This window comes from Sceloporus occidentalis, unplaced genomic scaffold (genome assembly GCF_023333645.1).
Source record: "Sceloporus occidentalis isolate IW3139 unplaced genomic scaffold, rSceOcc1.0.p SCAF_6, whole genome shotgun sequence".
Lineage (NCBI taxonomy): Eukaryota > Metazoa > Chordata > Lepidosauria > Squamata > Phrynosomatidae > Sceloporus > Sceloporus occidentalis.
The window spans coordinates 129,141,083-129,168,976 of NW_028316986.1; positions in this window are offsets into that span (position 1 = coordinate 129,141,083).

Genomic DNA, 27,894 nt, shown 5'->3' on the forward strand with positions numbered 1-27,894 from the left:
AATGTGGTAGTATATGGCTGTGATTCATGTGTGTGTGTGTGTAGCAAGTGGTACAACACACCTGTACATTTTCCTTGTGTGTGTTCATTGTTGCTTACAGTCACATTCCATTCCATTTAGATGCCCACACTGAATAACAAAAAATCCTAAGAAAGGAGACTGAAGTAATGGGGAACATTATATTCAAGGTTAACATAAGGGATCGTGTACTCCAGCAAAACTGTATTCATTGCAATAATATGGGAAGTACCTATAAGACAAATTCTAAAATCTATGTCCAAAACCCTGTACCAGCTTCTACTTTACTAAGAACTTTACTAAATATGCTCTCTTGGCCTACCTCCTCCTAAAACTAATGGAAATATCATTCAACTGATCATCTCTCCAAGCAGCTGATGCCCAGAAATGTAGGTTGGGGAGGCAGTTACAATTGTAGTGATCATGAATTCAAAACTGTCACAGTTAGGTTATTCTGATTTTTGTTGAGATCAGATAAATTTTTCACCTATGTAGTACCTTAAAGCATTTCAACTTTGCAGCTAGATAATTTTTGGTTATTAAGTACAAGAAGAGCTTTGCATAAAGGAAAATACTGGGTGTATTTCTGAACTGAATGTCTCTTTCCCCCTCCTTTTATTGGATAAGGCAGTGGCAAAAGGAGTGGAAAACTATTAAGATATCTGCTTTGCAAGAACAACTCACAAAAAACTGGAATGCTATGATCTCTGAAAAATTGCACCTGCTGTGCATATCAGAGCTATATAAAGCAATTAATAAATTTGTCTCTCATTGGAATCCTTTTATGTACTACTGAAATAAGAAATTCACACATAATAATGACAAACCATGCATTCAGGCTCTACTGTAGTTAGATTTAAACTGGGAACTATGAAAGAATACAGCACAATCTTTAACTTTGAGTCACCTTTGCTTTCTTTTGTTTTCTTAGACATAATTTATGTATTGCATTTTACATGCTTTCAAATATCTGATGTATCTTTCATTCTCCTTTGCTTGTTTTCTTTATCTATTTTAGCATTTAAAAATTTCATTAAAAATAGAGATAAATAGAGTTTTTAAAATCACCTAAGCTGAACACCCATTCATCAATGGGTAAGGAATGGAAGATTTGTATAGGAAGAAATAGTACCAATGTGTTTTCCTTGTCAAGCAACATAGATACTTCTGGTTCCTTGTGGTTTAAAGCCTGTTGCCTTTCAGACCACATCTTTCAAAATACTCCCACCCATTCTGACAGCTGTCTAGGCTGTTTAAGGGATTCTGGGAGTTATAGTCAAAAAGAATAATTTTTACAAAGCTTTGACTTCACCATTTGATATAGCTGCAGACAAATTAATCAGGCCTTAAATAGGTCTAGCAGTTAGCAGTTGTTCACAAATTCAACCTAATGAAGCCATACAATATGTTAGGATAATTGGCAATCTTTCAGTTGACATGTCCACTATTACTTTGGCATTTTCATTAATTAAAAGCTAATATTTAATGAGGAACTGTGTGTCACTATTTGGTTTACATATTGTTTATTCAGTTGCCATACTGAATATACATATATAAAGATGGATATGGGCCAATAGCATATAGGCTTTCCCCAAAGAGGCTATTACCATTAGGACATCAGTGACTTAGATGTTGAGTTTGTTTATTTGTTTGTTTATTATTTCATTTCTATGCCACCTTTCTCCCAGAAAGGGAACCAAGGCAGCTCGCAAATAAAAATTAGCTATGACTTTAGAGATCCTAGCTTCATGGACTATTCCTGAACCAGTGTCCCCTGAGCTCAAAACCAGAGATTGCAGTCCAGGCCCAGCTCCCTCAAGTGCCAACCATCCTTGCCTCCAAAAGACTTGCATTCCACGAAGTCTGTATGCCATTATGGACAGTATATCCACCACCATGAGCTCATACAGTGGAGTCCCAGGGTTCAGGCTAGATGGTGCCCCTTTAGTGTGTGCACTCCTCAGCAAAGGGCAGAACCTGAAAGATGTATTTTCCTAACCCACCCACAGGACTCACTGTATCCCAGGAGGATGTTTGTTCATGGCTTTTGTATAATTTTAGACTAAGACTTGAAAAACCGTGAAAAGTAATGTCCAGAAATAACAGCATTCACTGTTATAGCTAAGCTCTATATGTGATATGTAGGGCCTTGAAAAGGATTAGGTTTGCATCACTGGTTCTAAGAGGAACAATTTTTGTGAAACTGAAAATCTATGGAGCTACTTGGAATAGGACAGTGGGGGAGGGGGGAGAGCTATTTGCCTTGCAGTTAGGAACAGTACTATATATAGAAGAATAAAAATGGGTACTCAGTTTGAAGTGGAAATAGGATATACCAAATTATGAGATCAAATATGGAGAAGTCTGAATAATCTCATTAAGAATGAATAGAATGCATAAAAGGATACCCATAACAAACAGCATGAATATTGTTTGCTACCAATTTGTGTAATCTTTTCCATAAGACAGGGATGGAATTGTTCAGCCCTCCAAACACTGTTGGATTATAACTCTCAGGATGTCTAGCCAGTGTAGGAAATGGTAAGGAAAGCTGGGGGCTGCTTTTTAACAATATCTGGAAGGCTACACATTTTGTATCCTTGCTAAGCCCTCTTTCTTCATGAAAATATTTCCCCCAAAAGGAGATGTTTACCTTTTTATTTAAATAAAATGCTGAGGTTGAAAATCTAATTTCTAGTCCCACCTAAAGTAGATCCATCAACTTAGTTACTGAATGATAATTCAACATTTATGTAAATACCACTACTTGGAACAAATTTTTGCTTATCAAAGAATATTGGTGCTCCAACCCCATGACCTCTGGCTTCTCTACACTGCTGCATTCAAGCACCCATTCTTTACAAAAGCCTGTAGGTTGCACCTCATTGTTCACCATCATGATGGGAACTCATGTTTCTTGACTGCACTCAGCTAGATTGGGCAGCATGTTGCCAGCATCAGGAAGGAGTCGGGGTATCCAGGGTGCAGTCACCATGCCTCCACCACAGCCCGATGCCGGCGTTTAATGCCAATCTGTTTAGCCCCTAAATCTGGATCTAACCCAGATTGCAGAGGCAAGAAAATTAAAACAAATTGATTTCAGTGTAAAAGCATGCTGAACTGTACAAGAGTAGTGCAAACAGTGAGTTTAAAAGGGCAGGATGTTAAAACCCTTATAAATAAATTTTGCTTTACACTAATCTCTCCCTATCATTCCAAAGTGTTAGCACAATCCTATAAGTGCTGTTACGTTAAGCCTTCCTATGTGTTGGAACATTCAGATGCAAGCTGAGGGACTACTTTGGCCCACCCTGTTCAAGACTAGAGGTGTCCTCCTGCTGAGTTCAGTAGGTGTTAGATTGGCCACATCAGGCAGAAATTACATATAATTCAACTGCAAATGACAGAGTGCAAAAAGGAAATGGAGAAGCCATTGAGAATAAGTAATAGAAGGGAAGAATATGGATATAATGACAGTACCACATGACTGAAGATTTCAAGATTGAACCCACAGGGCTATTTTTAAAATGTATAAAACACAGTTTCAGATATATTATTTTTATGGATCTCTGAGGTAGGCTAACTGGTAAAAATCACTTATATTACTTACTGCCTTTTACAAGAAAGAATATGCATGGACATAAAACAATCACGTTTTATTGCGCATACCCAGCAACTGTATGAGTGTGCAATGTAATCAGGGACTACATGAAAAACCAGCAATAAAAATGGATAGTAATGCTGCAATAAATCTCAGTGGGTAGAGATTCAATTCAATGTGATTGATATTTAATTTTTATCCTGTGGAACCAGTCACAGTCATGATAGCATTTGATCAACATAACCTCTTCACGAGTAATTTTTATTTCTAGCATTGCCCTCTGAGTGTATCAATTAAGTTAATAAATAAGGATCAATAATTACATTGGTGGAATAGATCAGACATAATTTTTAGAGATGTAGTTAATTTTGCTTTGGTGAAGCAGGTTTTATTTCTGTCTGAAGAACCAAACTGCATGCCATTATTGAAAACAGAAGCTGCATCCACATTTTGGCAGTGTGGTTGCAGCCAGCGATGCTAGTTTTCCAGATTAGTTACCCACTCTCCCACAACCTCTTGTGCTCTCGCTCTCACTTTCAGCCCTCCTCTCTTGCTCTCTTTCTTTTTCTCTCACAGTCTTAGAAAAGAACAGTAATTGTCTACATCAATCCCACAACAAACTCAATGACTTTGGGTGGTCTTGATAGTTAAATCTGTTTGTGGGGTTAGTGTCAATAGATGGGTTAAAATGGAGGAAGCACTCAGACACCAAGATTTGGGCTAAAATATTCCACAAATATATTCTTTGCAGCTGTTATCATGTTGGCTAGGCATGAAGAAACCATCTGGAAATCAGACAACCCACAAGTTATCTGATGACCCCAGCCTCCAGTCTGCCTGCTGGAAGCAACCGAGGGGTGACAGAAGATGACTGAGTATGGATGGTAAATTCAAATTCAGTTTTTTACCTTTTCCCCCCTGACAACCTGTCTTACATTCCAGTAAGTCTGTTGTGCAGGCAGTTTCAGGAATACATTGGGGAAAGGATTCTTCTACCAGGGAAAATCCAACCCAAACAGGGATACAATCCCATCTCTCTGTTTTCATTTCCCTGATTGAATAAGAAATGCTGCACATTGTAAGATAATTTTGTCCCTATATCTTCCTGACACTTAGAGGTACACACTTTCTTTTCTAACGGGTTTGCTTTGCATTTTTATTGCTATTTTGTGATACTGTTGTGAATCACCTTGGAAAAATTTGTTTATTCTTAAAGGTGGGTTATAAATAAAATCAAGTTGAGATGTCCATGAGGGGGACTGAGGAAGCATATTGATGTGTCATATTTCTAAGGTCAGAGCATCACCCCTATCATTCAAATCGGTCTTTATTTACTCTTCCTTCTTCACAGTTTTTTAATGGGTAGCCATGAATCAGCATGTGTCATTTATCTGTAATATTATACCTAGTTAATAATTGTATTATATTCCATGAGAAGGATATTATTGGCAACATTTTTTGTCCAGTTTAACAAGGGTTGGGAGCATCTCTCCACAATAACCCCTCCCAATTTTCAAGTGCTCTTCAGATATTATTCAATTATAACTTATTTTTCTGTGTGATTAAAATGTTGAGTATTCAAACTGGCATCAGTTCAAACATCACAGTTCATTAAATTACTCTGGAGACTCTTGGGCTGCAGTCAGAAAAGCCCATGTGGTAAAATGAAATGTTCTATTCATCAAATTGTACCCTGCTGTGCTATTCATTTGGTAATAAAAACTTTATTTTCTCCACTTGTGTCCTCTCCTATTAATGAGATAAAACGCATAGTCAGGTAACTGATTTGTATGAGTATATGAATAATCTATCACTGACGTGCAGTGTATAGGTACCACAGCTAAGTAAGCAGGAGGCAAAAGAAAGAATGTGATAGGTATTTATTTTCTCAGGACTGAGAAGGGTTGTCAGCATATGTTTTATATGGTTATACCTTCTGTAAATAACATTTTTCTTCTTCCTATGCACAAAATACTTTATTAGAATTAAATATGTGGGAGGCAGATATTGGGAGTATTTAGATGTTACGAATACACCAATGATCCAGTGCAATCCTAATGCAAAGGCTCCATCTGCACTGCAGAAATAATGGAGTTTGACACCACTTTAACTGTCATGGCTCTGTGCTATGGAACCCTGGGATTTGTAGTTTGTGACAAAATAGGCTAAATATCTTACAAAATCACAAACACCAGAATTCCATGGCACTGAGCTTTGGCAGTCAAAGAGGTGTCAGACTGGATTATTTTTGCAGTGCAGACACAGCTAAAGATGTTCTGAGGGTAAGTGCTTAGGATTGGGCACAAGCCTCTTCTGCTGGCAGAAATTCACTTTTGTCCATGGTATCCCTTTTTGCTAACTGATTTCAGAAATATGGCCTTAGAACTATGCTGCTGGATAAACTCATCTCACTCTGGCTGAGCCCATTTGATGGTTCTTAGGAGAGTTTACCCAGCAGCATAGTTCTGATAAATAAAAAGTTGACAACTAGTATCTTCCTTTTGTGTAGCAAAACCACATGCACACAGCAAGCACAGAAGGACTCTCTGCTTGACAAAAGAAATGCAAATAACCCATCCACTGCATTGAGGTTGTTAATGCCCATGCAATAAGGTATCACCTGTCACAGTTTTGCACGATTTCTTTCTTACAAGAACTCTCACAGATGCCTCCCCCCCCCTCTCTCTCTACACACACACACACACACACATCTTGCCACCTCCACTGTTTCATGGCTGGATTTTTGCACAACTTGTTTCTTGAACTCTTTGGGCTTTGCACTGCCCTTCTTTCTTGACCTGCGATTGCTGTGTTTGTTGTTAACTGCTTTCACATCGATCTTCACCCATGGTGAACCTGCTGATGAGACATCAGCAAGAACCCCTGTCCTCTACTGCTCTGCCCAACTCCTGTAAACTCATACTCATGATCTCTTTAATAGAGTCCATCCATCTGGCATGCAGCCTTCCTCTCTTTTAACTTCCCTCCACCTTTCCTAGCATTATTATTTTTTCCAATGAGTCTCATGACTCTCCTTCTCATGATGTGTCCAAAGTACGGCAGCCTCAGTTTGTCATCCTGGCTTCCAGGGACATTTCTGGCTTGATCAGCTCTAGGACCCATTTGTTTTGTCTTTTTGGCTTTCCATGGGATCCTCAACACTCTTTTCCAGCACCACATCTCAAATGAATTGATTTTCTTTCCATCTTCTTTTTTTAACTGTCCAGCTCTCACATCCATACATTATAATGGGGAATATGATGGCTTTTATGATTCTAACTTTTGTGCTGCATTTTAGGATCTTTTCTAGTTCTTCTACCACTGTCCTCCCATTCTTAATCTTCTGATTTCCTGTCTGCAGTCCCCATTTCTATCAATATTTGAACCCAGATATGATGACTCTTTTACTATTTCTATTTTCTCATTGTCTAGGTTGAATTGATGTAAGTTCATTATTTTTGTTGTCTTTATATTCAATAGTAAATCTGCCTTTGCACTTTCTTCTTTGATCTTCCTAGGTCTCTGAGGTTTTCTGCTAGTGTTATGGTGTTGTCAGCATATCTCACATTGCTGATATTCCTTCCTCCTATTTTCACTCCAGTGTATCTGTGGGGGTGAGGGGAGATCTATGATGGTTCCACCTTCCCATTTGGCTGTGCAGGGCTTGACATCCCTCCTTGACCTGCCTGCCTACTCCAATTCTGAGTAGGAAGCTAAGAAAGAGCCACAAAGGAGGGAGTGGCAGGAGAGGAGCAGCCTTAGTGGTGATGAAGCAAATAAGCAGAGATGAGAAGGGATTGGGGAATCTGGGGGTTTCTTAGGGGCCATTCAGACTACCTTTTACCCTGGATCAGAACCCGGATTAACCATGGGAAGTTCATATTCACCCCGAATCTCTCACAATCCAAGGCTTTCACACCAGTTAAGGGGCAAATGCCCCTGAGTGCGGGTCATTTGGAAGCGGAGTAAAAGCTATATCTTTTGGGAAAAACTGGGTCTGGCGAATATGAACTTGTCGTGATCGGGTCAATTTCAGGAGAGGGATTTAGGTCAGAGGGAGGGCAGAGGGCCTTCATTGGGGTGACAGAGGAGGAGGAGGAGGAGGAGGAGGAAGATGAAGCTGGGGGAAATAAGGGTGCCAAGGAGGACAGCATCGGAGGAAGGAGGAGGAGGAGAAGAAGAAAGGACCTGGAAAAAGGGTCAATTCAGGGCAGGTCAGAGGGAGGGCAGGGATCGGAGCAAGCCTCCGCTCTTGCAGGCATCTCTCTCTCTCTCTCTCTCTTTATTTTTTATTTTTTGACAGACTCTGTACATAGTTTTTGCTACAGGTAGATACATGTATAGATAGAATGTGTGTCTGCTTGTGGTACTTTCCCTTTCATTTCCTTGCTCCCAGCATGGCACTTTGCAAAAGGCTTTTTTCCTAAATTATTTTTTATATGCGAATGCTACAATGCAAATGTTACAAATGTTTCTCAGTTTGGCAAATTGATACAGAATGCTTTTGCTACTGTATGTGTCTGTAAGGAATTCTGGGGTGGCTGAGGGAAAGCAAAGGATGCAGAGATGCCATTTCGGTGAGGAATTAATTATGATTATTAATATTATTATTGTATGTGTATGAGGCATTCTGGGGTGGCAAGGAGGCAGAATGCAGAAATGGCATTAGATTGCATTTTGGGGTTGAAAAGTGGAGGTAGGGGTAGATCCATAATCTGTAGTGACCCAAATACACACAACACACACACACACAGTGGTTTTTAAATTTGACAAAATATGCACACACTCGCACCTGTGTTTTTTTTTAAAGGATGGGGGAAGCACACATCCAATTGCCCAATGGCTGCAGGAAATGTCACCTTGACGAAAGCGGAACTGAATTTGATTGACAGCAAAGGTGCCTTCATTTTAAACCGGTTCCACAAATGTGAACTCTCCAGAAGAGCTGCAAGGGCATTCAGGGTTTAATCAGCCTGGTTGAGGTAAATTTTTAGTGGGCACTTGCTTCCGGAGGGATTTGGGGGGGGGGGGGGGGGGACACACCTGATTCTGCCCAGTTCCATCCAGCGCAAATAGGTGAGTCTGAATGAGGCCTTAGACTATAGGGTGAAAAGGGTTTGATTATGTTTTTTTGCTGTATGTCTTGGCTAGACTAGAAAACCAGTCTCATTCTCAAAAGGTGCTGCAAACTGAAGCACCAACAGCTGGAGGCAGACCTAAAACTGTGTAGTTGTTCTTCATAAAATTGTACAGCTGTTAATTATTTATTTATATGTATTCTGCCCACCCCCCCACAAGTTTGTACTCAAGAGCAGCTCACAATTTAAAAGAACAATACAATTAAAAACATACACAAATAAAATATATATATATTTTTTAGCCTAGAACCAGAAGGGGTCCATTCTGGCCTCCCTGAAAAGGGATCTCTAGAGTCTAGGGGCAGCCATGGAAAAGGCCCTCTCTTAAGTAAAACTTGAGTTCCAAATAAAACTGCATGTGTTTCTTGAAAATACAGAGTTTTCAAACATTGTGGTGAGTTTTCTGTCATTTACAAGAAAAAAAAATCCTGAATGTTTTGACACAATAAAAGAAATACCAATGCCTTTTCCTTGACATCTGTTGGGAAGTGGGAAAACCAAGAATTTCCACCCCTACAAGCCACATGTTTTTGACCATACTGTGATGTTCCATGGTCACACACGTCCTGATTTTCATCTGTCACATGCTGGAGGCTTTGGCAGAGTAGTTTTACTAGCAGATTGTTCTATTGATAGGCCTCTGAGGTCAGAACATTTCTATCAGTGCAAGAGGTTTGCGTCTAATCCTAATGCCCCATACCCAGCTCATTTTAGGATTGCTTAGGCCCCCATAAGCTGAATAGACAATACTGTTTGCTTCCAAGCAGGCATGCCTAGGATATTCAGCGACCTAGATATCTCTTGACTTAAATTAATATATGGAACTGAAAGTGAAATCAAAAGTCACAATTCCTAAGCAAGTATTTGAATACAGTTACTTTTGTTGTGAACAACAAAACAAAACAGATTGAATCTTCCTTATCCAAAATACTTGGGATCAGAAGTGTTTTGGATTTGTTTATTTTTTGGGGGGGAAGTTTTGGGAATGTTTGCACATATATATATAATGCTCTGAGATATCAGATCAGAGTTATCACATGTGACTCAACTCTCAACATGAAATTCATTTATGTTTTGTATATATCTTTATGCATAGCTTGAAGGTAATTTTATATATAATATTTTAAATAATTTTGTGTATGAAACAAAGTTTGTGTATATTGAACCATCAGAAATCAAGTGACAGTCTGAGTCATTCATGAAATTTCTTTTGGCATATTTTAGATTTCAGAATTGTGGATAAGGGAGGCTCAATCTGTACAGAGACAATAATCTATCAAAATTAGAAAACATATTCACACACCCATGTTTAGCAACGTGAGGATTTGAATTATTATTCGGTTTAAATTTAAATTTTATTTGATTTTCATGGTTCTAATATTACATATTTGCCATGTTTTGGATATTTTATATACTCACAAACTTGCTGCAGTATGGATCTTCTTTTTCTGTTTTAGGCCCAGAAGAGACTTTTAATGAAAAGCTACTTTATTTATTTATATTATTATTTATGGGTAAATTAGAAGCTGAGTTTCGATTACTTGCTGCTTAAAAAAAGGTCTCTTCTGGATCTAAAAAAAGCCCTGGGGGAAATGTGAAACTGCTCTGGTAGGGCACATGTATGGATGTGTTAGAAGAGACAGTGAACATGCGGAAACTGTGAGCAATAACTGCTATGGCACATTGGCAAGATGGGGCTGTAACATGTACATATTCTCTATTGGTTATTTAGGGATGCTTATCAGGACAAGCTCTTTTTTTAAAAGCTTTTTCTTTTAAGTGAATAAAGATGGATTATGCAAAAGCTCAGCAGGCCTGCATGATTGATACTAACAGAGGCTAGGTACAGTACACTTTGATTAAAGAAATATTAAAATATGAATAAAATGGCAAATTATATTGAAATTAGTCAGTACACTGGCAATGGTCCCTGTTATGAAATCTCACAGAAGCACAGAAATGCAGGATGAAAAATGAACGTTCACAGAATCCCATCACAGATAGAAGCTTTTTCCTATTACAGGTGGGCAAAGAGCTGAAACAAAATGAAATGGAAGAAAACATCTAATGCAATATTTTAACATTGCAGTAAGCACACAAAATTCCCAAATCAGACAAGAATAACTTGTTAAAATAAATATCAGCAGAGTTGAGTTTATTCCATCAAAAATCCCAAAACATAATTTCCCCCCTGCCCCCAACAATGTTGTATTTTTCAAAGGGGAATTTAATTATTTTTGCCATAGTACTACATTCCTAAATATCCTCCTCTCAGTTGCATTATTCCCCTCAGAGACATGTTTTGGTGGAGATGTGACAGTTGACCTTATCTGATGCTACTCCCAGGTTATGGGATTCTCTTTCATGGGCAGACAGCAGCCCTCCCTCCATTGTCCTTCCACTGGGAGGCAGTCTTGGGCTTTGTGCAACTGACCATTTGCTGAGGAAGGGATGAGGGGTATGAGAGTTGTGTGCCTTCAATATGCTCATGGGGCTTTCTTGGCAAGATTTGATCAGAGAAGGTTTGCCATTGCTGTCACCTGAGGCTGAGAGCATGTGACTTATCCAAGGTCACCAGTGGGTTTCATGGCCAAGCAGGAATTGAATCCTGGTCCCCAGCATCATACTTCTACACTCAAACCACTATGCCACACTGACTCTCAAGGGATGAGGTGTGCATTTTTTTTCTGGTTTTTTAATTGTTTTAAATATTTTACTTTAATTGTGTTTTCATATTATAGGTTTGTTTATTTTTTGCCTTTTCATCTGCTTCTTTTCATTTCAGATATGCTCCACTGATTCCTAGCTTTGGGAGGCAGTGGGGTGCAAATCAAATAAATCTGTATCCAGCCAGATCAGGTGTGCTCTGATGTTTGCACAGAGCTCCAGCATGGACATGCTGACCTATGTGTGTCAATCAAGGAAGCTGCATTTACAGACAGAACAGACGCATGTTTAGTGATGGTCCTTTATTTAAGTGAATGTTCTGCTGTTTTGTGTAGGGAGCTTTGCATTAATGGAGTAGCCTCTGTTTGTTGGAGTCTTGCATTGATCTACATCTATACATCTGCTGAATTTGGCTCATGAGTAGAAATGTAGACATTTATAGCACATGCGCCCTTGGATTTCCATCTATTTCCTGTATCTGCACTGCCCTATTACTATTTTTTTTAAATTTTATTCTTATTTTTACAAAATGAAATCCTGCCCTGCTTTTGTGTATTTCCCCCCAGATATGGGAATTCTGTGAACATTTTAATTTTTTTAAAAAAAATATTCAGTAAACACCCCCTCTCCCTACTAAAGAGAGTTTTAGCAGTAGTCTGTGCAATTTTGAAATGTTTCATTTTTCTAAGCACACATCTCAAATACGCATTTTAAAATAATAATAGATACATCCATGCCCATCAGTCTGATGGTTCTGCCATATTCATTCTGGGAAGTTTAGACCAAGGGAATCCAGTAGTACCTTGGGCTTAAATTGGATGAATCAGACATCTCATCATGACATCCAAAAACTAGACAGCAGAAAAAGCCTTCTACCAATATTTAAAACAGCAGAAGAAAATGTATTGCAATAAACCTTCTCTGGTGGGTCTCTTCTAGCAAAGAACTCCAAAAGGAGAGTACTTGGCAGAGAACATGCCCTTCACTGTGAACTAGAAAGATTCCAGAGAAAATGCTGGGCACATTTAGTGTGATCTTCTGAAAAGCTGTCACTTTTTCTATTTAAGGCTGGCACACACCCAGGTGAGCATACCTACAGTCCACAGGAAATAGCAGGGGAAAAGCAGGCCAGTCCCGGGAAATTTGTGTGAGTTTCAATCAGAAGTATGGTCCAGACTGTTGAAAATTTATGGGAAAAAAGCAGCCCTGAGCAGAGAAGAGGGCTGCCAGAAAGATTAGACTAAAGGTATGCACAAAATGACAAAGACCCACAACGCAAAAAAACAACAACAAAAAACAAACAAAACCCAGTCAGGGTCACATAGAGGATTTGGAGCAGTGGTCTGCAGCAATGCAATTGCCTCATAGGATCTGTATTCAAAGCAAAGCAGGGTATTGCCTGACCCAGGGCTCAAAAGGGCAATATACCTCTGCTGTTCCTACCAATCAGCAACTACTGTCTGAAATGGACCACACTCTGCTTTTGCCAGTGCCAGGTCAGGATGGCAGCGACTTCTGATACCAATTGAGAATTGTCATCTTGCCACCCATCACCTCCTTCTTTATCCAAGACGGCTTCCTCCAGAATGCAAATGGATAGTGTAGCACAGTTGAGACTAACTGAAAGAAATAAATTGGTAGCGTGAGCTTTCGTAGACTACTTCCTCAGATGCATCTGCAAAAGTTCAAGTCCACGAAAGCTCATGCTACCAACTTCTTTCTTTCAGTCAGTCTCAAAGGTGTGACAAGATTCCTGTGCATACTGATTTTCCAGCCTGACATGGCAGAGTGACATCACTCTAGCAAAAACTATCACTGATATTCCCTTCAGTTTTGAAATCAGCAGGCAGTTGGGCTGTGGACATTGGGGAAAGGCTTTTTTAAAGGCAAGGGATGCTCCACTTCAAAAGTATCCACTACCTCTGTTTAATCAGAAACCACCTTAATGGAACATAAATCCCATGCATGTTTCTAACGCTTTTTTAAAAAATGGATTTAAGCTAATTCCAGGGATAGAAAATTTGACAGGCTGATATCTTCAAAGATTTAATTTCATGTCACGGAGAGCCTTCTGGTTCTGGTTTTGTACAACAGTGCAACAAATTGAGCCAGATTTGTGTCCTGTATTTCATTCTTGCATTCATTTACTGGGAATGGAAGGTTTTTACCTTTGCAGGTTGATCCTACATAAGAAGACAGTCCTTCTGCTTTCTGCTAACATAAGGTCTCTGAAAATCTCAAAGGCTTAAATTCTGTTTTTCCCTCAAGGAAAGATTTGTCTAATAAATTTTCCTGCTTTAGATCTCAATTGTGCATTCTTGACCAGAAAGCTCTAAATGTAACTGCAGTGTGTTGTTTAGCAATGCTTGGGGGAAGTTATTCTATTTTCTCACTGTTTTAAAGGGAGTTAAAAAAACCAACACCACCCAACTAGATTACTGCTTGGGATGCTTTAGTTTCTCCTCTTCTACTGTCCAATGCACTAGATCCTGACCATCACTTTACTGCATCACTCTTAACAATCTAAAATGATATCTCCCATTGGTGAGTGTTTGGCCCAAAGAATAGGGAACAGCTGGTCACAGATACTCTTATGCTGAGTGCCTGAGCCAAGTGAGTTGACCAGAGTTGCTGAGAGGGACATTAGACAGTAAAATGCAGCAGGCTGTTGCAGTGATATGAGCAATCTTCAAAAGGGAGGGGGGAGAGGCAGTTGACTGGTAAAAGGGAGAATAAAATTGGCAGACATGATCATTCAAGGACAAATATCAAAGTATTAACACATTTCCACTGAATTAACAACTTCACTCAAAGGTATTTTCTGTTTAAGCGGACTATCTGTGAGGGATGAAAAAAGCACAATATATGTGCAGCTGGTGGGAACAATAGATACATGGCTGGGTTTTTTTCAACATACAAAGGAGGGCTGCTTTTCAGCTCATTAATTTGGGAATTAGTTGGGAAGTTTCTATAGAAAACAATAGCTGTTATTCAATTAATTTGCTACATAGTGCAATCTTTTTTTTAAAATCAACATTTAGATTTTCAAATTCACACAGAGGGATTTAGTTAAGGATTCTTATTAGTCCACTAAAGATAAAACTGTAAATGTGTTCAGCATTTGCACCTGTTTGTGATTAATTCCATTCATGGAATTAATACAGTTTGTTCCAATAAAATGGAATATTCCAATTTAACCCTTTCCTGAGAAACCTACACTTGCTCAACTGTTGGTATTGAGTTTACTTCCAGTGTAAACATTTCTTTCAGTGTTTCTGTTTCCCTCGAAATAACAAAAATCCCATCAAACCATATCCTTCTCCTCTCTTAGAAATGTTTGGGTAAACATGGTGGTCTGACTTGACAAATTCCAAATGTCTTTAAAATATATGTGTTATGCCGGGGGTTCCATTGTCTGTTCTTCTTTGAGCAGCCTAGCTGGGATTTTTATCAGTGGTTTTAATTTCTAGGAAATCAAATTTCTCTACAACTTTGAAAAGGTCCTTTTGGGGGCTACAACTCACAGAATCCCTCAGCCAGTATTGAATATGCCGGCTGGAGGATTTTGAGACTTGTAAAGTTATAATTATCCAATCCATTGTATTCCCTTACCATGTATGGATGTGAGAGCTGAACAGTGAAGAAAGGAGATAGGGGGAAAAATTCATTTGAGATGTGGTCCTGGAGAAGAGTGGTAAGGGCACTATGGACAACCAGGAAGACAAACAAATGGTTTCTAGAACAGATCAAGCCTGAACACTCCCTGGAAGCCAAGATGATTAAATTGAGGCTGTCATTCTTTGGTCACATCATGCAAAGGCATTACTCACTAGAAAAGTCTATAATGCTAGAGAAGGCAAAAGGCAGCAGAAAGAGAGGAAGACTGCATGCCAGATAGATAGACTCAATCAGGAAGATCATGGGTCTGAAGTTACAGGACCTGAATAGAGCAATTGAGGACAGGGTGTCTTGGAGATGCTCATCCGCAGGGTCTCAATGAGTAATGGCTGACTCAAGGGAGTTAACATCAACAGACTTCAAAAAGTGAGCTTTCTAAGCTTTTGTCATCCTCATTGATCTCTTCCCACACCAGAAGGGCAAGTGACGTTAACAGAACCACCAACATATTTAAGTCTCACAAAAAAGGAGGCATTTATGGAATCATCTATATTGCCATTTCTATGAACATTGTGCCATTTAACAAAATGAAATGTTCATAAGAAATACAACTAGCTATAGCATGATGTTTTCTATGTAAGCCACAACGAAGCCACATTAAATTGGATTTGTTCTAATGAGTCATGTCTATGTTGTGTGATTGTCCACATAACAGTTGTATTAAATCTCAGGACTGAATCATAAATGCTTTTTCAAAGGAACCTCACTCCTGCTGTTATAGTTTTATAGCAGGATGTGCCGAGCTGGTAGGAATACAGTTGTATATGACCTGCTTTCCACAATCTTTTATTTGAAAGCTGATCAGCAAAAGATTCAGTCTGAGGAACAAAAGAGCATGGCTGACCATTTTGCTGCTGGAATGCTTTGAAGTGGAAGCAGTCTGCTAATTGGACAAAAAACAAGTTGACAAAATTTTACACTTGAGTAACTGAAAAATAGGCCCTTGTTGCCTGTCACTAGGCTGCCTACAAGTTTCTGACACTGATAATTGCTGACAGTCTGATGACATATAAATTAGTGTTATAAAGGGAAAGAGGCAATGAAATCAAACTGACTAGCAATAGTTTATATTAAGGCTTCTCTGATACCCTGTTATTCCTCTTTGACCTTCTCATTGTGGTCATTATTCCAGGTGCTCTTGTGGTACTGATTTCATGATTTAGCCACTTATTTTCCATACAGGGCTATTGTGAGATCTAACATATATATTTAGCTTGCACTAGATAAAGGCTGGAAATATTAGCTTTGACTACAAGTCCCAGAAACTCTCAGATAGCATGCCCAATGGCTGGAGATTCTGTGTTATGTGGCACTAAAAAGAATGTTTCCAAACTTTGTTACTAGGGCCCTGTCTTCACTTGCCAGAATACTCTGGGGTTCCCAGATTTTCAGTTCTTGCAGCAAATGATGGGTGGCTGCCTTGCCACATGGTTCCCATACATTGTCCAGTGCAGCTGCTGAAGTCAGAATGAGAGGCCCAACTATGTGATCAATGCTAGGCATCTCATTCTGACTTCAGAAAAACTCACACCCTCAGTGGTGGCACCAGGTGACTGGCAGAGATCATCATATGCCATCACTGCTGCAAAGAGAGCCAAAAACTGCAGCAAAAGTGTGTTATTTATATGTAGGTTATGGGGAGGAAGCCCCAAATAATGGGTGCAGGTTTTGTGAAGACAGTCCACACCCGATTTGGGGTTTTGACCCTGCACCATATAAACGGGACACAGCATGTCTGAGGGAAATTTGGAGTTATTTGTCCATGAAGGCAAGCCTTAGGTATTCTCCACCAGGTCCAGACCATCTGAAAAACCACTTCTGAAAAAATATATATGGGCCTAGCCAGGTTTTAGGATTTTGGATGGAAGGCTTTCTCAGTCTCAGCATTGTCACAGGCCCTTTTGATGAAGACATGCGAGATGACTTTTTTGGTAGCTGACCCAAGCCTGTGGAATTCCTTTTCAGGAGAAGCTAGGTTGACCCACTCTCTGCTTTCCTTCCGGTGGCAGGGAAAGACCTGTTTATTTGAACAGGCATTTGGTTGGCTAATTGGCTATGTAGTAAAGTCTTTTAATAGGATGTCTAAACTGTACTTTTACTTCTCTAGGCGGGATACAGACCGCCCAAAAAGGGCGGTCTATCTGCGTCTTGTTTTGCTGCATGAAGGAGCCATAGCTGAAAAACCGCGCGGCTCCCTTGCACAGCAAAAAGAACCCACAAAAAGTGGGTTTTTTCTGCGGCACTATTGTGACACTGCACTGCGCCAATGGCACACTCGCGTCACAATGATGCTGGGACGTGCGGATGCTAGGCATCCGTCATGTCAAAATGGCGGCGCCCGTGTGTACAGGGCGCCACCATTTTGACACCCTTGTCACATGCTAGGGGTGAGGCACGTATGGGCAGTGTGCCCTCAGCCAACCCTTAGCACGTGACGAGGGTGCACTTTAGGCCCATCTAGATCGGGCCCTAGTCATGTTTTTAAGGGCTTTAATTGTTTTAAAGTCCTGTTGTTTTCATATAGCAGTTTATTTAATTGTCCTTTCATTTGTTTATTATTAGGTTGTTGGGTTTTTTTTAGATGTAACGGGTTTTAAATCATGATAGGAGTTGCCTTAGGTCCTATGTCAAGGGAAAGGCAGGTTATAAGATAAATAAATAGAAAATGCAATGAATAAAACCATAGGAATCCCTTGGACAAGATACTAGGCAAGTGAACCCGAGAGAGATGAGGGAGAAAAATAGCATTTTGACTGACAGAGGGAGACAGAGAGAGAGAGAGAGTTCACCACCACGACCCTTCAATAGTGAGTTCCTTCTCCCTATTCTGTATCATGAAGGGTCCAGCAAATGCATGCTTTGGCCAGACCCTTCTATAAACTGATTATTAGAAACTCATTGACTTCATGTCTTGCAGCTTTCTAACATCTAGGCTTGCTTTTCTTAGGCAATATGCAGTGCAGTGCCTTAGAACATCTTTTGAGACCACAGCACGTTTCTCCCTTGTTGCAGGAATTAGAACTACCTTCCAAATCTGACCACTGTGGTCCAAAGGTCACACTCACTCTAAGCTCCAATTTAAAGTCCCTGACACTGCTGCAGTGAAAAATGGCTAAATCCTTTTATTCCCTACCACCACCACCACCCTATTTTTATTTTTAGTCTTCTTTGATGGGATGTCTCTGCTGTTGCCAGGAAATATCTCCACTGAAATATGTAATGGAATTTCCTACAGGAAGAGAAAGAAAGAGAGAAAGAAAAAATGCTTATCAGAAATGGTCCATAGATTGGGCATGACAGATTTTATCTGTCAAAGGCAGTGGCTTGTATGAAGATGGCATGATAATTCAATCTCCAGATCTTGGTGCATCTTAATTCAGTGTCTCCTCACGGCTGTCTCTGTCACTTTCTACAATGCACTGCCACACAGCCATATGAAATAGCACATGGTGCTAAAGTGATCAGGAAGAAGTGCTTCCCTGGTGCTAGATTACTGGCTTCCTGTGCAGTAAATGGGGACGGGGTAGATGTTTAGAATAAAGCTTGATAGATTTAGAGGGCATGGGTTCTCCTCTATGACTTCTTTGCATCACAAACAGAATTCATAGGATTGTTCTGGTAGTGGAGGAGAGAGAAGGTGTTATGCTTCCTCAGAAATTAAATGTGAAATTAAATATGGCCTGGAAAAGTGTGAGTGGACAACTGCTTCTTTGGGGACAAGCAGATGGCCAGGAAGGAGCTGCCATCAGGCTGCAATGGTGCCAGGACTACGGCAAGTGCAGCCCACTCCCAAGCCATGCCAGCCAGAGTCAGTTTAAGCTGACCCCTTTTTGCGGCATCTTGGGGGCCCATTTCATAGCCTTGGAGTGGCTTCCAGCCACTTTTGGGGTGTGCATCATGTAAATGCCATGCCCTCAAAGCAACCAGAAACCACTTCATTTAGCATGTATGTGTTGGGCCCCAGACTCCAAGTCAGTTCCAGACTTCCCAATAGATGGCGGGGAAATGAGGGCTTGCTAGGCATAGAATCATAGAATCATAGAATCGTAGAGTTGGAAGAGACCACTAGGGCCATCCAGTCCAACCCCCTGCCATGCAGGAAATCCAAATCAAAGCATCCCTGACAGATGGCCATCCAGCCTCTGTTTAAAGACCTCCAAGGAAGGGGACTCTATCACCCTCCGAGGGAGTGCATTCCACTGCCGAACAGCCCTTACTGTCAGGAAGTTCCTCCTAATGTTCAGGTGGAATCTCTTTTCCTGTAGCTTGCATCCATTGTTCCGGGTCCTGTTCTCTGGAGCAGCAGAAAACAAGCTTGCTCCCTCCTCAATATGACATCCTTTCAAATATTTAAACAGGGCTATCATATCACCTCTTAACCTTCTTTTCTCCAGGCTAAACATCCCCAGCTCCCTAAGTCGTTCCTCATAGGGCATGGTCTCCAGACCCTTCACCATTTTTGTCGCCCTCCTTTGGACACGCTCCAGTTTCTCAATGTCCTTTTTGAATTGTGGCGCCCAGAACTGGACACAATATTCTAGGTGGGGCCTGACCAAAGCAGAATACAGTGGCACTATTACTTCTCTTGATCTAGACACTATACTTCTATTGATGCAGCCTAAAATAGCATTGGCCTTTTTAGCTGCCGCATCACACTGTTCACTCATGTTCAACTTGTGGTCTACTTGGACTCCTAGATCCCTTTCACACGTAGTTTCATTCAGCCAGGTGTCACCCATCCTATATCTGTGCATTTTATTTTTCCGCCCTAAGTGCAATACCTTACATTTCTCTGTGTTGAATTTCATTTTGTTAGCTTTGGCCCAGCTTTCTAGTCTATTCAGGTCATTTTGAATCTTGATCCTGTCCTCTGGGGTATTAGCTATTCCCCCTAATTTGGTGTCATCTGCAAATTTGATAAGTATGCTCCCAATTCTGTCATCCAGGTCATTGATAAAGATGTTGAATAGCACTGGGCCCAGGACAGAGCCCTGTGGGACCCCACTGGTCACTTCTCTCCAGGATGAAAAGAAGCCATTGTTGAGCACCCTTTGGGTTCGGCCGGTCAACCAATTACAGATCCATTTAACAGTTCCTTTGTCTAGCCCACATTTTACAAGTTTGTTTGCAAGAATGTCATGGGAAACCTTGTCAAAGGCCTTACTGAAATCAAGATATACTATATCCACAGCATTCCCTTCATCTACCAAGCTGGTAATTTTGTCAAAGAAAGAGATTAGATTTGTCTGGCATGACTTGTTTCTCTGAAACCCATGTTGACTTTTTGTGATTATGGCATTGCCTTCTAGATGTTCACAAACTCTCTGTTTAATGATCTGCTCCAAAATCTTTCCTAGAACTGATGTCAGACTAACTGGACGATAATTGTTGGGATCCTCTTTTTTCCCCTTTTTGAAGATGGGGACAACGTTTGCCCTCCTCCAGTCTGCTGGGATCTCTCCTGTTCTCCAGGAGTTTTCAAATATGATTGCCAATGGCTCCGATATTACTTTTGCCAGTTCTTTTAATACCCTTGGATGGAGTTCATCTGGTCCCGGAGACTTAAATTCATTTAGATTAACAAGGTGTTCCTCTACTATCTCTTTACTTATTCTGTGCTGAAATTCCCCTATTCTGTCCTCTGCTCCATTATCCTCAGGTTGAGCACCCTTTGCCTTTTCTGAGAAGACTGAGGCAAAGAAGGCAAATCCTGACTCCATTAAAAAAAGACAGCTGCACAATTCACCAGAGTTTTCCACTGTCCAGATTCTATCTGAGAGCATGCCTGTTGCCTATTTTTCTGGGTATCAGTGCAAATTTTTAGACTCTTACCTGGAAGATCTACTGGTGTTCTCTCAGAATTAAAGAAATTTGGTATATGAATAGCACTAGGGGGCTGAGACAGTCCCAACATTTTGTTTCATAATTCTTCTATGGGTAGCCTTAATTCTGGTCCACCTGTGTGCCAGTTCTCATGGGGAACTACATTATGAATGCCAGAATGCAGATATAGATATTTCCAGTGAAATATTCTGTGAGTCCAAACACTACAATTTTTTCTTCCTCATGTTTTTCTGCATGTGACGATGTGGAGAATGGCATCGACAATTTAAAAAATCTACCAAGGATTTCCATTGTATTAGTTCACATGCTAGTACTGATTACTGTGTCAATTGTTCCAGAACCAGTTAAGGGTTTACAGAGCCTTTAAAATATGTATATAGCAAAATAGTACCTATTCTGGAGTGGTGGAGGATGAGAAGCAGTTTAATTGTGCCTGCTGTCCCATGCAAACCTAATTTGCTTGCTAGTGCTGATCTGGTTCTCCAGTCTAAGCTCTCAGTCTTGTCAGTGCTTATCTAAGGAGACAGACATCATATTTCTTTCCTTGACTGTTTTAAAAAACAAAACCAAAAAACTTTGACATGGGGAGAAAAAGCCTACAGGAATCAAGTTAAGAATCAACTAACTGGATGGAAATGTTTCTTCTACCGAACTATAGCAGCATCTGGTTTAACCAGAATATTGTATATTTGTGGCTGCCACAGTGAATCAAATGATTGTTTCTATCTGCAAAATGATCTCTCCCCCCTGATTAAAGTTTCCTGAATTGGTAAAGTAACGCAGAAGGAAAGGGAAGTGTGGCATCTTAATGTACTAAAACTGATTAAAAATCACTGTACATTTCACTCAAGTTTATTCCATTAAAAAATAGAATTAATCCTTCCTCTTAGGTTTAGGAGACCTAAGTAAGGTGTAGTGGTTTGAATACTGGAATATGTCTCTGGAGCCCAGGATTTGAATCTCCAAAGCACCTCCGAAAAACTCTAGCAAAATTGCTCCCCATACCCCCAGGACATTTCTTTTAGAAAATAAAAACAACACACCAAATGCAAATTTTGGAATGGAGTTAGGGGGGTGTTGTTCAGAGCTTCAGAAACAGATCACGGGCTGGATGTTTCCCCTCTCTCCCTTACACCATCATACTATGACTGTATATAGTGAAATGCTTGAAATTTGGACATTTGTTTTATTTTTTCAGGGTTTCATTTCCTGTTGGTAACAGAGGAGTGGGTACTGGGCAGCCCTTCAGATTTTGTTGAACTGCAGCTCCAAGTACTCCTTTCCATTAGTGAATGGAATGTAGCTACAATCCAACAGTCAAGAGGGCCATTCAGTTCCCACCAGAGGTCTAGAAAGCAGGAAATAAGGATATACATACATACATATATACATATGTGCATACATTGTTGTAGGATGGATTCTGCTTATGGAATGGACATTTGCCATTGTCTCCTCCTCCAAGCACTCCTCACATCTGCACTCTAAATCTACTCTAATTTTTTCTTTGAGCTCTTAAAACAATTGAAGTATCTTCAAGGGAAAAGGACCTCTCTTGGTAGATGATGATTCATCAATAAATGGAAACAGTTGGGTTTCTCTTTGACAGTTGATCAACAGAAGACAGGAAATGATAAAATAGGAATTACATAAGAAATAATAACTCAGACCAGAATGTCATGGAGCACCATGCACAGTAAGTTACCTCTCTACCTTCTTTGTTCCTGAGCATTCACACATACATAAATATATGACTATTGGGGTAGGTTTTTCCATTAAACTGATGTAAGTGTTCTTTGGTTACTGAGGGACAATGAACACGGTGATCTTTACACATTCTAGAAATCATGTCTGGAAGAATACTGGAAAGCAACTGCATTTGATTGCTCTGCATCTGAGATGATATAAGTGGGAAAAGTTCAGTCTAGAAGGAAATTCAGAAGCTTCCTTTAAAGCATATAAGGACTAGGAGGTTTTGTATACATGGGGTCTCATTAAAGGTGTAATTCTATAAATACGTACCTGGGAGTAAGTCCCATGCATGTGAAACCTACTTCTGGATATGCATATGTTGGATTACTTTGAAAGGGGGCTTATGTGGCTAGCAAAGCAACAGATATTCGTATGTGGCAGAAAAGGACAGAACTACCTCATTACAGCTTATGCTTCATGCACAGAGGAAATGAGAGAAAAAGAAAGGAACTGTTATTTGCTGCCTGATTGGACAGATGTGACACTTTCAGCTCAAAGGATAGCACAGTTTGCAGCTGTCATAGCAGCAAATGAGTGAAGTCACAGCATCTTGCTATAGTGATCATCTGATTTCAGACTAGGATAACTGAACTATAGAAAAGTGGTGATATTTGCTTTTCATCCACTACAGAATTTAAAAAAGGAGATTTATCTTAGAACTTTATCACGTGAAGAAAGAAAGCTGAGACAGAGCAGCACATTGCCTTTCCACATGTCGTTGTAACACTTTCATTCTGTTCCTGAGGGAGATAGTGTCTTTTGTTACGCTGGAATAAAAAATCAGTTTGGCAAAAGGCAGATTTTTATTACCGTCTCCCTCATGAAGAAGAATAGAAGTGCCAAGTCAGCATGTGGAGAGGCATGGAGAAAGCCATTTCTCTGCCTCTCCATCTTGGCTTTCTTTTCTCATGTGATAAGGCTCTTACTGTAGTAACTGAAATTAAGCAGAATCATTTGTGCATCTACAGAGTGTGTGGAAACCCTATCAGTTTTATTATGATAATTTTAATTGTGAAGATGGCCCCTGCTGTTAATCAACTAAATATTACTAATGACTGAATCAGCCTTCAGTATACTGGCCTTGATCCTAAGATGAGTTCAAGGAGTTAATATAAGAAGGGTTCCAATCCCGTTTTCCTTCTTGCAGATTCTAATGCATGTGAAAAGTTACTTTGAAGGGCCAGAGAGCTTTTCTGAATGGAATGAGAAACTATTGGTGCAGAAGAAGACAGGAAATGGTTCTTCTCTGAACTTCCTTGTGTTAATTTTTCTTAGGACCCCAGAATGTTTCTCCCAAACAAACAAACAAACAAACAAACACATTCTCCATGCAGTATCAGTCACTGACTGCTTTATTTTTTGGCCACCAATTCTCTGCTACCAAATTTCATTTTTCCAAGACTGATCTCTACTTACAGCGTGAGGCCTTAAAAAGAGGAGCATTTCATATTCGGAAAACAGATCTTCCATTACCTTTAATTTTTGAATCTTCAGGATTGCTAACTGTACAAAGTATTGATGAAGAGAAGGGTTTCCCCTCCAAAAATTCCCTTTGATTAGTCACAACTGGAAATCTTCATATTTTACTACATTCCCATTCCCTTCTTCCAGTTTCTGTCACAGTATGGTAACAAATGATGAATTAATCTATTCATTTCAGATTGATTCATTTTTAAAAACACTTAAGTACATTTCATCCCATTCCTTCATCAGTTTGCAAATTTGAATTTTTAAAGAAAACGAATCCCCCCCCCCCAATAAAAAACTGTGCATTTTGTATACTTTTTTTAATATATACATTTTTGCCATCAACTTCACAGGATGCATTTTTGGGTGTGTTATTTTTCACTAATTTACCCAGTTAGTCTAGGGCCCAAGGCTTCCCTCTTTTCCTTCTCTAACATGTATATTTTTGATGTGTATTTCTTTTTCTGTGTGTTTATTGCAGCACTACATCAAAAAATGGGGAAAACCTTAGCTCTCAAAGTACAACCTCATTTTCATTCTGTGCATTTGGTTTTGAAAGTATTTAAGAAAAGTGACACTAATAAATAAATTAAATGACTTTTCTTCTCCCCTAATTATAGCTATCTGTAACACTTTCGTTATAAACATTCATTTTGTATGATACCCCAAAATGGTACAAAACTAACCTGTCAGAACCACATACTTCCCACAATTCCATCTTATAACTGTACACTGAAGAGTGCATGTTAACATCATAGCAAGGAGAGCACTAAAACTTTTCTGTGCATTTTATACCTGCAGATTCTTAAGTGGAGACCAGCAATCATTGCAATTTGTCCAGAATTTGGGATTGATTTGGCCATGTCTTAACAAATTTGTGTATTTCGTAAAGGATTGCTTTGAAAGCTACCACTCCCTGGTCCTTTTCCTTTCTGAGCTATCCAGTTGTCAGTACTAATGTTGCTCAATAGGAGAGAAAGCTTCATCTTGAAAAAAACAGGTCAGAGTAAATGGAGCCTTGGCTAAGGAATTGGATGTCTCTCTTTCAGTTTATAAATTTGCCCACTCCTAATGAAAAATTGTGACTACTCACTTCACCATAAGTCGCAATGAGCTGTGATGTTTTTGCTGTAATACTTAGGGACATACTTTCTGGCCTCACCACTGTACTTAGGCAGATACTGTAATGTGCCGGCAACCTGGTGTCCTCAAGGTATTTAAAACTGAAATTCCTACAATCCCTGCCCACTGGTTATACACACACCAGGTTGCCTAACGCTTTTCTAGATGCATTTAATTTGCTTTCTCTGTATATCATATTGACCTAAACCCAACGGTTAGTCCCAGCTATGTTAGACCTCACTTAATCAATGAAAATTTATCTCAGTTTAAGTAATCTCCTCCACTGATTCAGTGGAAACTACCCCAGTTGGGACTAACAATTGGATTCAGGTCCAAAACGTACTGCAGAAATAATCCAGTTTGGGACTGCTTTAACTGCCCTGGATCAATGCTAAGAATTCTGGGAAGTGTAGTTTTGTGAGACATTTAGCCTTCTCTGTCAGAGAGCTCTGGTGCCATGATAAACTACAGCTCCCAGGATTCCCTAGCAATGAGCCAGGTTAGTTAAAGCGGTCTCAAACTGGATTATTTCTGCAGTGTGTTTTGGACCCCAGACTGTTGCACTTTATGGCCAGGGTTCAAAGAGCTCTCTGTCATCTAGCAACCATTCCAACACAACTATGCAAAGGGCCAGGCTTTGTTTTACCAAATTGTCACCCATAAGCCAGGCCAAAAAACCTTATAGCACTATGAACATGTACCTCAATGTTCATGTGTTCCTTTTCCACTCTCCATCTCCTCTTCCATTTTGTTGTCTCTTTGAGATCAGGTTAGGGTCTTCTTTTGTAGATGTTTAAGTCAGAATCACTTCAGCTGTACAGGGATGACTAATTGGTACCCATATCAGTGGCCTGGTTAATCTATTCTGAAAGCTATCCCAACTGCTGAGCCTTTTTTGGGAAGTAGGGCCAGCACTCCAAATAGTTCCTCTCAAGTCTGAAATAATAACAAACAATAAAAATCAATCAGTCAAGCAAGCAGTGTTCCTTCACTTTGCTTTGCACTTTTGTTTCCTTTTAATTTTTTAAAATTATTTTTAAAAGTTACAAAACAGGAATATGAATACCCCCCCACCCAAAAAAAAGGGCAAGAAACAGAAACAAATGCAGACAAAAACAAGCTAAAGTGCAGGCATTTGAAAACTAACAACATAGAATCAAGGTCACATGGGATGTAAAAGGACAACATTACATAAAAAGAGGGATGGACTCAGAGCAGAGAGACACCACCTTCGTGCCAACATGTTCATCCAAAGGGAGCCATGTTACAAAGGAAGACTTTTTGTTTCTTGATCACCACCCTCATGTTCTGCACAGCAAAACTTTTGAAGGATAGGACTTCTATTAAAAGAAAATAACAACAGGTATTCCTCTTGACATGAGAAAAATTCAAACGTTAGTGGAAAAGTTATTGCAACTACATTATCTTTACACTGAAAGTCTAAAAATATGTTGATTATATTTACATTGAAAAAGGGATATTTGATTTAATAACACTGGTTCTGCTTAGTGTTTCAATTTAACATCACACCACTACATTAGATCCTTATTGAAATGCAGCTGAAAAATCCCATCCATGAATTCAGTCCCCTGCCCAACCCATTCTGCTGTTCATGTTTGGGGAGAGAATGAAAGAGCTGCATGGGTTTTGGAAAGTCCAGTTCTCAAGCATCCATTCACTGAAAGGGGATAAGTGAGGTTAAAAATAAACACTTGCAAACAGCAAATATACAGGAATTAAATATTTTTTATCTATAAATATAAACTATAACCCAGACATACCCCACATCTCACAGCTATCAATAATATCCAGATCACCCCACTCCCATCAACAATACTCTAAAATAATAAGTCTCAGAAACTTTTTGCAAACAGAGAAAGAGCAATGATGTCCTCTTCAAATCATTTTGGCCCATATGTCTCCTTGTGACTGTTCTTCTTTGGTGTCTTGCATCCTGTTCCTTTCCTCCCTCCCTCCCTCCTCCTCTCCTCTCCTCTCCTCTCCTCTCCTCTCCTCTCCTCTCCTCTCCTCTCCTCTCCTCTCCTCTGATGTTGTCATTCTCTCACTTCTCCATGTGTTCTGTCCAGCCCTTTGTTTTTTCTTTTCCTTCCTCCTTATGCCTTCTCCAACTCTCTGGGTGCCTCATCTGTTGCACTCTTCTCTCCTCTTCTTTCCTACACAGGCTAGTCTTCCTTTCCAGTGTACATCTTGGGATTGTGCAGTGTACCATGGGCTTCCTCTTGCAGCTACTCCCTCGTTCCTTCTCGTTCCTTACTACCTTTCATGCTTCCTAATTACTACAATGAATAAAGGATGTAGTGGGAGGATGAACAACATAGAAAACAGAAACATTATCCCTTATATTTCAGCCATGTCCTCTTCCAGCATTCTTGTTTTTGTTTGAATCAACAGAATATTCAAAATCATTTGGAATAAAAATGTTCAAAATGGTTTTTCAGTGTCAAGAAACCCTGACTAGAAGAATCATGGACTGATGAGAATCTTTTCCATTTGGGACGTATGTTGCACAAAATTTGCATGTGATTGACTTGTGTATTAGTAGTAGTAGTAGTAGTAGTAAAATTTATTTGGCCATTTACCAATACTAAA